The sequence below is a fragment of the Falco punctatus genome, assembly GCF_963210335.1.
Source record: "Falco punctatus genome assembly, chromosome: 11".
NCBI classification, from domain to species: domain Eukaryota; kingdom Metazoa; phylum Chordata; class Aves; order Falconiformes; family Falconidae; genus Falco; species Falco punctatus.
Window position 1 is genome coordinate 27,843,592 of NC_137591.1, and position 13,534 is coordinate 27,857,125.

At 54.1% G+C, this 13,534-nt stretch overlaps 1 protein-coding gene across 3 annotated transcripts in view; it reads right to left on the bottom strand.

The window, feature by feature from the left end:
* PBX1 (PBX homeobox 1) overlaps nucleotides 1–13,534 on the bottom strand; it is a 133,400-nt gene that overhangs the window by 100,704 nt on the left and 19,162 nt on the right. Inside the window, exon 1 of one of the 3 annotated variants that reach the window (XM_080407433.1) lies at nucleotides 12,775–12,873. The exons of the other annotated variants lie outside the window; for them this stretch is intronic. The gene's annotated coding sequence lies outside the window, so the exon portion shown is untranslated. Of the gene's footprint in view, nucleotides 1–12,774; nucleotides 12,874–13,534 lie in introns of those variants that run through there. 3 annotated transcript variants of the gene reach the window in all.

Genomic DNA, 13,534 nt, shown 5'->3' on the forward strand with positions numbered 1-13,534 from the left:
ACACCCCTCACACCTACTAGGGCCAGCCCTGCTCCCCGCAAGGACACCCTGCACCCAAAACCCAGTGCAAGACACACACGTTCCTCCCTCCTCCGAAACCAGCGCTTAACACTCCCCCTCTCCCCAGCCCCAAGATAAAACTGGTCCGATGCAATGCCAGGCACCACCCTCACCCAGCCAGCTCAGACTACGCAACATTGAGCAACCACCCCAGTTAAACCAACAATGAAAAACCACCACCCACTAGGCATTACACAGCAGGAGATCAAGGGTGTTAGAGACAGCAGCCCAGGATGGCGCAATTACACAAGACCTGGGTCAGGAACGCAAGAGAAAGGCTCGAAGGTCCCCGGTACCCAAACGTGAACCCCAGACAGCAATATTTGCATATGTGCTTCAATGCATCCAGGGCTGGGGGGGGTGGGGGGAGGGTGAAGGATGTGAATTAATAGCCAAAGGTTTGACCAGGACAGATGCTTCCATGTCCAAGGCAGCTCATGTATCAGTGGTTACCACTGTTGCTATAAATAAGCAGGGACGTGTTGTTTTTTTGGTTTTTTTTTTGTTGGGTTTTTTTTTTTCTCCTTTGAGCGAATAACTCAATAAGTCACCGCATGAAAGATATTGTAAATAGCTCCAGCAGAGTGCAAGTCAGGGCTGCTTCCAATTAGCTTTCACTTACACTCCCCCCGCCTGCGCCAAGTTTGCAGAGTTTGTTCCCGACACGCTGCTTGCTGTCTGGGGAGAGGTGGGGCGCAAACCCCACTGCAATCCGGGCCACCACTCTTTCACATTAGAAATGATCTTCTCATTAAAGCTGTAAGGACGTCAAAGCAAGTGAAAACAGCCCACATATGCATTTATCTTTGTCCAGATGTTAATGCAAAGGTGGGGGGAGAGGAAACAACCAAGAGCTTTTCTACAGCTGCTGAGAGCTAACACCAGCACCACCGCAGCAACAGCTTGGAAATACGAAGCAGCACACAACTTTTTATTAGAACAAAGACATAAAACAAGCTCAGCGAAGGCAGTCCAGGGGCTTCTACGCACGCATCTGAAGAGACCCCCCCCCAGTCCCCATCCCTAAGAAATGGGTAGGACACATCCTCGTGGGCGACGCCACTGCCAAAACAACAGGGAGAAGATGGATGATTTTGCAACCCTTCATCAAAAAATTCCTCTTCCATGAGATAAAGGCGGTGTTAAGACTCTTTCCAAGTTTTTACTCATTCATACACACAACCTTTGTGTCCCGCACATGCGCGTGCCTTCACGTAGCAGCTGGTCCCGATACCAGAGGAGCATCACAGCCAGGAAACTATCACCAGGAAGATAAAATACGGGGCAGGCGAGTGCAGGATCGGTTGGTAACCTACAGGAACAGGAATCCTGGGGACGAGGCTTAGTTCCCCACCATCCCGACCTGGGAATGGCTCTGGGAAAGTCACAGGGTGACTGCGCCTCACCTTTTGCCATCAGGATGGTGTTGCGAGTGCCTGATCTGTGACAGGAGACAGAGAGGGACCTGGAAATCAGGACTTGCTCATCACATCATCATTTTAGCCAAATCTCCCTTCTTAAGTCACCACACAACTAGGTACCACCCTCACCCAGGCGTCCTGCAAGGAGGTCAGCAACAGCCCAGAGCAGGACCAGGATGTCTCCCCAAGCAAGCAGATGTATTCGTTCACACTCAAGCAGACTCCCTTCCCTGCCGCCCCAACCATAACACTGCATTGAAATATGGACACTGAAAAGCATCCGCTGTTTTGGGGAGAGGGGGTCACAGCAGTCAGCAAAGCACATACAGCTTTTGCTGGCTTCCTGCCTTTCAAGTCAAAAGCAACAATCACAAAAAAGAAAAGCCACTAACACTTGATAAAGTTTTTTGATTTGAAAGGGGTCAGGAAAAAGTTCCAGGAAAGGGAAGAGAAACAACCTTATTTTAAATCCTTTAATGCAGTGATAATCAGCTCTCGTAGGCTACAGGTTTGTGTTTTTCTCCTGTAGTTTTTCAACCATCCTTCCCCCCCTCCACCATGTTCCTTTGTCTTCCCACTCCCTCCCGTGCTCCCAAATGGTGGCAGCGCTCTATTAAAAAATGGCCAGAGAGGAACCTCTCCCCTCTCCATGCAGAAGGGCGCTGGGTTGACCTCTCCACATCTGGACATAGCTGCAACCTCCGGCTTTCCACAGCAAATGCCGGCAGCGCAGCGACCTTCCCGGAAACATGGTCCTCTGACCTCTCTTCTCCGACTCGCCCACCTCCTGTCCCTCTGCTGAACTCCACTATCTTCCACCGCGGCCAGGCTGGGGACACAGCACTACCCCAACAAGGGGTGCAACTCCCCAGGCAGCACATCGACAGCTCTCACGGGCCCAGATCTGGGGTGTATTTGCTTAGGAGATTGGAGCGGGGGGTGAGGTGGGGGTGGTCAGAGAGAAGAGAAGGAGAATCTAGGCTGCAAACTAGCCAGATTTAACTAAAGCGAACAGCCTCAACAGCAACAGATCTGTTCAAATCTTAGAGCTGTTTCCACTTTTGATCAACTGGAGAGCACTTGCCACTGCAGAGTGCCTTCATCCAGCGCATCTACTGTACGCCCAAGTCAGGAGGGGTTACATCAACACCTCTATCGGTACAGTGGAAAAGCCTTGGTGGGTCTTCTTCCTTCTTGTGCTGCATGAGTCCACCAGATCTCACCGGGTTACTGAGTAAAACACTGCCTTCCACAGCCATGCCAACATGCCTCAGCTTTCCCCAGCCAGTCCTGCATGAGTTGTTCCATGCTCTGGCTTCTCCAAGCCACGCATGGGCCAAACCAGACGGTCACTGATACCACGTCATGCCCCCTCCCCATGCAGGCCCATCACTCCCTCTTCTCTATTTTCCCACAGCTCAGATTTCTTCGTGGGAGCTGCTTCTTCCAAAATACCAAGATTTTTAACAAACTGGCGCATTGCTGGAAAACCACAGTGGTGCTCCTGTGGAACAGGAGACCTCATCCCAATAGGGCCCACAACTAACCACCTTGTGATGGTTTTTCCAAACATCCTCCCACCCAGACTGCAGCTGCCCAAGGCAACACAGAGCTCCCCATGCCTTGGATCTTCTTGGCTAGAAAAAGCACAACAGAAAGCAGAACAGATGTTAATGGCTAAGATACAAACTGTGACTCGGGACAGTCCCGTCACCAACAAGCAAAAGGGCTCACACTGTTGGCGTCACTTGCTCCCAGCCAGAGGAACAAGCAGAGCTCTGCTTTATAGGATACAAACACCTTTTCCCATGCACATCACCACCACCAAATCCTACTTTTGCAGCTCCCCCAGCAGCAAGCCTACTGATTTTCTGCCCTCCTTGCTGGGTGAGTGTGGCGACCCCATCCTCACCCCCCAGCTGCACTGGAGTGGGATCATGTCAATAAAGCCTCACTGATGCAGGAAGACATGAGCCTCCCTGCTGCCAGCAATCAACTCCATTTGTTTATTTTCATTTGAGCAAAACTTAAGCTAGGCTGGGCTGGGGGGAGGCTGGGAAGGGGACAAAACCCTGGAAAGCCGGGCTGCACGTTGGTCTCCAAAGGGACTGAGATTGGGGATGGGAGGAGGGGCCAGCTCTCCTTTCCAAAGAACTTTCAATAGGAAACAGATGTTGAGGGCCTGAGCATTGAAAGCCCCGGGTCTGCAGCGGGCTTCCCTGGCTCCATGCTCCTGACAGAATCCGTTTTAATTAAAATATTTCTGTTCAGGCACGAGGCAAGGGGTAGGGGGAGTGGGGAAAGGTCTGGGGGTGATGTGCTTGTTACCTCTGCACAGGCAGCAGTGTTTGTGGCAGGGCTGGAGGGGGGTACCAGGGTGCATAGGATTGGGTTGGAGACCCCCACCCAGCCCAGGCTCCCTCCCTTCAGCAGGACTCAACATAAATTCTACTGACCTCAAGTGAAAAATTGCCTCGTTTCGGTACCGAAAAAATAACATTACATCATGTAAGCTGTGTCAGGTTCTATCAATGCCCCCTTCCCGCCCACCCCCAAAGCAAGGGGGATGTAACACAACACTATGAAAACATCAGCCTGGAGAAGAAAAGGGGCCTTTGTCGTGGACCATCAGCTCCCCACTGCTGCCTGAGGTGAAGAAAGATCTCTGAAAACGTTAGGCTGGGAGGTACAGACTCCAGACGCACTCTCACCCCCCACAGCCCCTTTGCTTCCCCATCCTCACCTTCAAAACTTCTGCCATTACTGGGATCCAGGGCTACCTTCTCCCCCAGCTCCCTTTGCAAAGGTCAGCCCCGTAGAAAAAAAAACCCAGCATGCCAGGAAGCCCGAGAGCCCAGCCACAGGGTCACCAAAGCCTGGCTTTTAAGCCTGGATGAGTCAACAGTGTCCTCCAGCTCAGGATCCATCCTGGCTTTCTTCCCAAGGGTACCAGACTCCCTCGCAGGAAGAAGCAGAGGAGGATGTGGAGCACAGGACACATGGACACCCACACCCAGCTCCAGGAAGGAGGAACAGGGGAAGGACAGGACCCGAACAGTAAGGCGGGGAGCCAGCAGAGGCTCTGCCAAGCCATGGCCACCCAAGCAAACCCACGCGCCCTGCCAGAGCAGAGGCCCATCATATGGGGACACGCATGAGCCAGTGAAGAGAGGGAAGGAGAACAGGGCCCGCAGGGGTCGATAACCAGCAGCAGCAATGCACTGCCTTAGGGTCCTCAAGGCTACGAATTCACAGGGCTGAGCACAGGCTGTGTGGCTCTCCTGTGGCTGCTCAGGGAGCGTTGTGCCAGGGAGGGGAGGCAGGCTGTGCCGCTCACCTCGCTGCCAGGGAACAGACCCTAGTCCACTTTTATTTACTGGGAGAGAGGAGCTGCACAAGCTCCTAGGCTGAGCGTGCAAGTGGGAATTGGAGGGGTTGCAAATGGAACGAGCCGCCTGGAGCATAGACGGAGCAGGGCAGGGTTGCCTTCTGCCTCCCTACTAGGACCACGCTTTCCTCTGCCCAAGACGGGGGAAGAGAGGCATGCACCCCAGCAAAGCATGCCTCGCTCAAACTGTGCTCACCGGCAGCACCCCAGCTTGCTGAGCAAACCCACAGCAGAGGGAAAAGCAGCTGCCACCGCCCGCGGGCAGCACCGCACCAGGCCACGCGCGCGGGTCGAGGGAGGAGAACACCCAGCTTGCCCCGGGCCCTCGGCTCTCAAATGTATTTTCTCATTAACGTGTAATACGGTTTTATTGTCTCAAACAATGTCTGTTTTCGATCAGTTCCTTTATCCCAGACACTGCTGCGCAGAGAGACCGAGGAGGCCAGATGGTTCGTGTTGCAGGAGTCTTCCCGCTCTTCCCGCCCGCCCCCTAATTCCTTACAAATTCCTGGAATGCCTGCACCCCCGAAAACCAGCCCCAGGGCAGAGGCAGGCACCAGCCTCCAGAGCAGGGGCTGGGGGCCCTCCTCGGCCTCCCCCTCCTCACCGCCAGCAGCTCAGGCAGGGCAGGTCCCCGGCGGTGAGCAGCACAGCGGCTGTCGTCTCCTCTGCGGGGTCCTTGGCGAGTGGTTTGCACCTGAAACCAGAGACCCGCAGGTCCCCTCCTCCCTCGCCCATGGCAGCGGGGTGTCCTCTGCTGTGGGAGGGAGGCACAGACCCCCAAACCCCCCATCCCAGCCTCAAAGGCGTGGCCAGCACCGCGGCTGCAGGCAGCGGGGAGGACGTCTGCCCGTAATCCCCACCACGTGCCCAAGGCCACCAGGCCCCCACCACAGCGCTCTCAGCTCCAGCTTTCACCCACACTTCCCGGCGTTAATCCCCACGCTGGCAGCTGGATGCGGAGGTTCACTGAGCCCTTCCCAAAATCCAGGGGATGATTTGAGCCTCAGCCAAATCAAAGGGAAGGCTCCCGCTGTCTTCAAGTGGCCTGCCTCACCGCCCCCCCCCCCCCCCCCCCCCGCCCCATGCCGGCTATCCAGACAGGCAAGTTGGCTGCCAGCTTCAGCCCACCCTGAAACACCACCCAGAGGTCCAGCAAGGCTCATGCTCCCCCTGCCATCTTCCCAGCACCCTTTTAAGTACCTTCCTGGGAGGAGGGAGCCCCCCAGCCCCGGGAAGAAGCCCTGCTGAGCATAACCCAGCAGCAGAGGAGAAAAATAAGGGATGCTGAAAGCAATTGTTCAGCCTGGAAGGAGGCCAGGAGACTAGTGTTCACACCCTTAAACTCAGGAAAAGCACCACGAGAGTACAGATAATCCCATCTGGGAAAAGTCTGAGTCTGGGGGGAAAGACGGCACCTTCTCTGAGGCACTCAAGCACCGCACAGCACGGACAGGCCATGGGTCATCCCAAACCAGGCACTGGCTGCAGGGTCCCACAGGATCTCTGATCCTGCAGACCTTGCCCCGTCTCCCACAAGCTCCATGAGACATGTTTTTCTCCCATTCCTGCTTCACAGCAGCTGCTGCCCAGGAAAAGTCTCCACTGAGGAAGGGCCAGAGGGGACGTCCAGCCTGTAGGACCACAGGGCCGGCAGCCACTCTCAGGGTCTGGCTGCCAAGACATCACGCAGGCTCCTCCGAGACCTGCCGAGCAGACGGGTATCTGCTCCCAATTCGACTGAATTTTCATGAGGATGACACAAGACAGCCCCACTGCCAAGTTTCCACAGCTTCTCCAGAGAGAAGGGGTGCCAGAGCCTGAGAGGCACCTCCAAAATCTCACTTGCAGTCACAGCAAGGACACCTTTTTTCTCCATCACTTCTGGTTTGGTTTTTTTTTTTCCTGAGCCACTCAGCTCATTTTAGCAAGCCCTACACCAAACTTGCTTCCACCTGGAGAAACACCAGAGCACAAGAGCACACAGTTAAGAACTTGGCAGGGTTTAAGAAATGGGGGGGGGGGGGGGGGGGATAAAAAATAAGGACATGGGAGGTTTATAGCAGGTAGATTTATACCTGTAGGATCATACTGTCTCCTCCAACACCCTTCCTACACCCTGCCCACGAGCACTGCAATGGAAGAAGCTGTTCTTGCTATGTCAGTCAGATGCACAAGAGGCAACGTGGCAGAAGCTGAAGGGGTCTGAGATGTTTGGTTTCCACACAAGAAGCCCAGGTATATAAGAAAAGCTGCTACAGGCCAGAACTGAGGGGTTCAGGGAGTTCCCAAAATACCCAGGAGAGTGGTAAGTACAGGATGTGCCCTTGGTACAGTAGAACAAGAATGAGAGCTGTAAGTGGTGGGGGGCACGCAAGCATTTTGGTGATTTTGCACTCCGTAGCAGAGAAAAATCTCACCTGCCACCTTTTGGCATTCCCAGCGCTCAACTTTGGCTCCATCCAGCAAGAAAAAACAAAGCAGGAAAGAGCAAGCGAGCTGAAACCTGATCTGCTGAACGGCCGGACTCGTGTCTGGCTTTTCTTACCGCCTCGGCCGACCTGTACGTGCCAGCCTGGGAAGGCATAATGGTTCCACCGACAGAACTTCATTAACTTTTTATACACTCGGCCACTAATTTATAATCATTAGCAGACAAACAGCCAACAATTACACAAGCAGCACGTTAAGAAGAGAGGGAGAGAGCTTGAAGGAACAGCGATGGAAATGCGTTGGCGGTTGGGAGGGAGCAGGGATGGTGTGTCCCCTGTCCCGGGGCTGGCATGCGACAGGGACAACCTCTCCCAAGATTTACTGGCACACCGTTTCACCAGCTGTAATCAAGGCATCGGGCAGCAGAAAGGCAAAAGGAGCAGGTGAGCAATCTCACAAGCCCTCTTGTTTTCAACACAAAAAATAAAAAGGGAGACGGGAAGAGGAGGAGCATGCATATCCCACATTTTCAACTCCTGGGGCAGGAAGGCCCCTGCTTACAGAAGAATGGGAAACTGCACACACAGACAGCACAAAATTCATGCTGACTTAATGAAATCTTCTGCTACAGGTTACATAACCCCGGTGCCTTTCCCCACGCCATCTCTCCTTCCTGCTGGAGGCTGCTCTTGTGCGGAGGTAGGAGGTAGTGTTGCAATGCACAGCCCTGGCACCCTGGCTGAGCAACGCAGGCAAACACCCAAATCCCCAGGATGCCTCTACCTTGAGGATGGAGATGTGAAAGTGGGGAAAGGTTACAAACGCTCCCGAGATCAGCAGTCTGTGCTCCCCAGCCGAAACTCAAAACTAACTCCCCCAGTGCTCCTCTCCCACCCAGTATCCCACCCAGTGCCTGCCAGTAAAGGTGTATCACCCAGTCAGACCCCAGCTGCACAACACAAGGGTGCAGGCAGAGGCCAATGGGCAGGCTCCCTTCTCTGCAACAACCCGAGCTGCTGGAATCGATTGGAGCCGTAAGATCTGCAGATATAGATGTCCCTGCTGCGTGGGCAGGCCAGCAAGGAAGCAGAGTGACCTGACCAGCATCACTCAACAATGTGTCGTGGCCAGAAACCAAACCTACACCTCTTCTGGCTCCCGCACAACGGCTGAGCCTGCTCTCCTGCCCCACACCAGGCAGACCAGCCAGCCCTTTTTCAAGATGTAAGCTTCCTGCTAAACAGGTCTAATGAACACTACACACACCTTGCAAAGCCTCTGCTCGGGCATCTGCGAACAGCCAGCGCAGCTCAGCAAAGCACCTGCTGCCTCTGATCAAAGAAGAGGAAAACTTCCCAAAACCCCATGCAGCAGGGGGGAAGAGCAGCACCCAGCTTTACAAAGCTGAGCAGCACCCCTGAAAGAAAGGCAAAAGAAGCACGCAGCTGCCCTCCAAAGCAGGAGGGGGAGGATGCAGCAAGCACCGCTGCCTGCATGCAGGACCCGCCGTGCCTTGCAAGCCACGGCTTGCCAAGCACGCAGAGGACAGGTAGGCAGAGCTCCGTGCTCCCAGTGCACAATCCCAGGCATGCTTGCAGCTGGAAAAAGCTGTTGCAGCCCACCAGCTCCACCCGCTCCCCCTCCTGCTCCCCACAGCAGAAGCTTGTGGAAAGGCTCACAAGCCACTTTGCTCATGGTAGGGCCTTTCCCCTTCCACCCTTGCACTTGCAAAAAGCACAAGTCTAACGCATGCTGTCTCTTATCACATCAAGAGACCAAACTGTTCAGGCCAGAAAGATGAATGCCTCTGAGATTACTGGGGACTAAACTCAACTTTCTCGTGTGACAAGCTCCTTTCCCTCTACAGCAGCTTAATAACCATCCAGCACTGACACTGGGGGGGGGGGGGGGGGGGGGGGGGAAACAAAGGAAAACCTCTCCACCAAGAAGTGCAGCTCTCAGGGCAACTCAGAGGATCAAGCAATAAAGCTAATTTAGATGAAAATTCAGACCACTCATCCTGCCTGGGAGAGACTTGCAACTTCACCCAACTGGATACAGCTGCAAGACCATAGTGCTCACCTACACCGGGGCAAGCTTTTTTAAGAAAGCCTCTACCTGATCTGTTAAAAATAGGGCATGTTGTTCAGATTTTCCTGTGGCTGTTCAATATCCATAGCACCACAAAACCCTCAGTCCATGCATCTAAGATGACCAGGGAGGGGGGGAACTACATATAATAAGCCATCACATAGTCCATACGGGGCAACAACCACAGATCGAATGGTGGGATATGCAGAGAGGAGAAGCAGAGGTTGTTCCTACAAACTTTGCTTTGCCGTTCCTGCCTTTAAGTAACTTTCAAACAGAATTGCCCAAATACCTGTTCTTTCAGGACTTTTTTTCCTCTTTAAACAGCATCACTTCAGCTGGATTTGTCATTAAGGTATTGGTAATATAAAACTGAAATCATATTTCAGAGAAATACTTTTAATAAAAAAGGCAAAGGCTTAATTTCAAAAATGTAAATATGAGACGTTTCCACCTTTTTTATGCTTCCCAAAAGCAAAGCAAGAGAGGCTTCTTTACTGAAAGATGTTGGGAAACTGAGCTGCACAAATTTGTACAATGTTTCTGTCAACCCAAATACATATTATTATTATTTCTTTTCCTCCTCAAGACCTTTTAATTTGGAAGGGGGAAAATAAGACCTCATCTTGCCTGAAGACATGAAGAAGATGCCTCTCAAGCCCATAAGCAACAACTGGTCAGTACCCCATCCCACAGGGATGTGGTGTGGCATCCACAATGGGTGAGAGGGAGGAAGGAGCATCTCCCACCGGCCCCAGGTCAGCACCTGGTCCAGAGGCTCTGCAGCAGCAGTACCGGCAGGATGCACGCACCAAACCTTGCACTGGAATTAAGCACTGCCCTAAAGAACCCTCTGCCTCCCCTCCGATGTCTTGCCCACACCACCCAGGTCACAGAAAAGCAGACAAAGGGCAGGAAGACCTCATGATAGGGCGGCATTGCTCTGGCAGGAACTGCCAGCATCTGGAAACTCCTGCCACAGAGGGAATTAAAGGCAGCCGGGCTCCAAAAGGGAGGAGGAAAGAGTTGTTACAGCCATCTACTACAGCAGGTAAGCTCACAAGCCACGGACCCCAATTTTTATTTTTTAGGAGAAATGCAGAGATATCCAGGCTCATCCAGCCCTAGAAATGCCTGAGCAGGGACCACCAGTGCTCCTGGAGCAGGACACTCAGCACCTCAGGCGATGAAGGGACAGCCTTTTAAAGTAAGGATGTGGTGAGCTGGGCAAAGGGAGCCAAGCAGCACCCTTTGCATCACTAAAGCCTCAGCAGCACCATGTTGTGCTGGGGGGGGGGGCTCTGCTGGAGGGGCTAGCCCACAGAGCCAGGGCTGCTCCCCCCTCCATGCATATTTGGGAATGCTCCTCTCTGGCTTTCGGCACTCTATTATCCAAAGACTCCAGAAAACGAGGCAAGATCAGAAGCGGCACAACTTGACTCGATGTCTCCCCATGAAGGGGCCAGCCCCATCCACTTCTGGGTTCCCAGGAAGCTGCAGTAAGGGGAAAGGAGGCGGGGAGCTGGTGAAGAGTACCCCCCACACCACAGCCAGCCCCACACAAACCTCATCCAAAGCCCTCCCTGGCGAGGGGGGGGCCGCACAGCCAGCACCTCTGTGTGCAGCCCCTCTTCCCCACCACCCTCTTCCCCTTTCCCTCCCCCTAAACTCGCTCTCGGCCCCGTCTTCCCGAACAATCTCGCTGCAGGCTCCTTTTGTAAGCCTCCAGCCCCAAAAGAAAAATGATGGGTTTGAACTCTTAACCCCGCCCCAGAAAAAGGCTGGAATTAAAAGGGGTTTATGACTAAGTATGCAGATGGGAATACTGTAATAACAACAGGCGAAATGTTTGCCCAGCAGTTCTGGGCTGGTTTCAGAGGGAGGGAGGGAGGGAGAGCAGGGACGGGGCGGCTTCTGGCCGGAGGATGACGGCACGGAGAAAGAATTTGGCGGCTGGGAGGGAAGGGAGGTTGCTGATAAATGCTGGGGCAGAGGCAGGGAGGGGGCCCAGGACCCAAACGCCGCATCGCTGGCACTTCAGGGAGGCTGGCTGCAGCGCTGCGGGTTTCTGGCCGGCTGACAAAGGCACCGCCGTGGAGGAGGCGAGCAGGGGTAGGGGGAGATGGCTCCGGGGCCGGCACTGTCGCACTCAACCAGGCTGGGCTGCACAACAGCGAACGTATCAAGGCAGACTGCAATGCTCCCACGCACCCCAAATCCCTTCTGATGGGGGGGGGGGGGGGGGGGGGGGGGGAGACGCATGCACACAGGCTCCAGCCACGGGGGGAGCCCACAACTGCAAGCAAATGGCTGATTTTTACCAGCTCTGGGACTCCAGCTCTGCTGAAAAGGTGGTAAAATGTCAGTACCTAAGTCACCTGGGGGGCATTTTCAGGACACCACCTTCCCATTTTAGAAACGGGCTGCACAGAGGCCCCACAAGCGGGAGGCTCAGGCTAGGGGAGACCCAAACCTCACCCACTGTCCCAGAGGAGTGCACCCCACTGCTGGCTTAACCCTTATGCAAGAGGGAAAAAGCACTCCTTCCCCAGCCCCCAGTCCTGCGCAAGCCTGCTCCCACTCCTTGGGAGCCCAGGGGCACCCAGGACTCCTCTCTTTGTGGGGGAACCAGCCAGGTGAGGTACCTTGACAGCTCCCCATCACACAAGGAGCCACCCAGGTATCACTCAGCTGAGCCCAAAAACACCTCCCTGTCACTGTACCAAGCCAGGCTGTCCGCAGGCACCCAGTCCACAGGAGAGGTTTGCACTGGGGATGCAAGTCCCGAATTGTACCAAACCAGCACCTTCCTGTTCTCTTGAGCTCCCTAGGAGGTACCTGCAAACTTAATAAGATGCAAACCACTTGCATGCAGATCACCACTCATAGCTTGGCAGCCACAGGCCAGAAAGCCATCAAACACCCCAAATCTTACAAGTCATCAGGACCCACAAGAAAGAAATTCACGTGTGATAGATGGAAACAAGCCACAAACCTCCCCGAGCCCCCAGAGGAGCCACAATATCAAACTATTCCTGAGCAAAGTTCCTGCCACAAGCATGGGGACCTCCCCCCCTGCACTCACTGGGCACAGCCCAACGTGATGCAACAGCAGCCCTTTGCCAAACCAAGCACCTCGCAGGGGTAACAAGGTGCAGATGGGAACATGCCCCAGCCGCTTCCCTGCAGGGGTGAGGAGGTAAAGCTGCACGCAAAAAAAAAAAAAAAAAAAAAAAAAAATCACAGCACAACTGGCAACCCAGGCACTCTAGTAGACTTCCCAGCTTGCAATCCAGGGAATTTCCAAGCGTGTCTCACACCTGCCTTTGCTTAAAAAGGACCTCAGAGTTTGCAGCATCAGCGCACAGAGTTTGGACTCACCTCTGGTCACCTCCTGCTGACCCACTGCATTTACCAGGGACAGAGAGTGCTGGAAGGAGCCTGTGGATAGTAAAAGGTCTTTCTCGCTGCCACAATCCTCCTCCAGGTCAGACCTGTTGCATTTATGAACAGAAACACAGCAGCCCTACAGCAACCAGGTGAGAGGCGAGTGGACACCCCCTTCCCCCCAACCACCTCCGACAGCACTCAGTACTGCTGCTACCAGCAACACAGCACAGGGGACAGGGAGAAAACAAAGCCACCAAGCTTGCCCCTCTTAACAAGCAAGATCTTTATTTTGCCTCTCAAGCAGAACAAATGCCACTGAAGACATTTAGAGACCATCTGCGGGGTCAGGAAAGATGGTCACTAGCGATGGGGGTGTGCACTGCAAAGGTTGATGGGGAGACCCAGGCTCTGGTGTCCCTTCCAGCACCACACGCTGCAGCAGCCTGCAGTGGACACAAGCTGCACAAATGCACAGTTCCCTTCACGGCTGCTGCTCTGCGATGGCACAGCAGTGAGAGCAGACACGCCAGGAAGCACTTGGATCAGGTAATGAAGGGTGTAGGAGACTCGTGAGATGATTCCTGTGAGTCAGACAAGCTGGCCAGGGCCCAGATCAGCAAGCTCTGCAAAATCACCTAACAAAAGAGTGCAAAACCTGGACCTCCCCAACCCCTTCCTGCTGCCTCCGAGATGACCCCATGCAAGCCAGCAGGTCTTGATGAGAGTGGCCAGAGCTACGTGGCATGCTGCA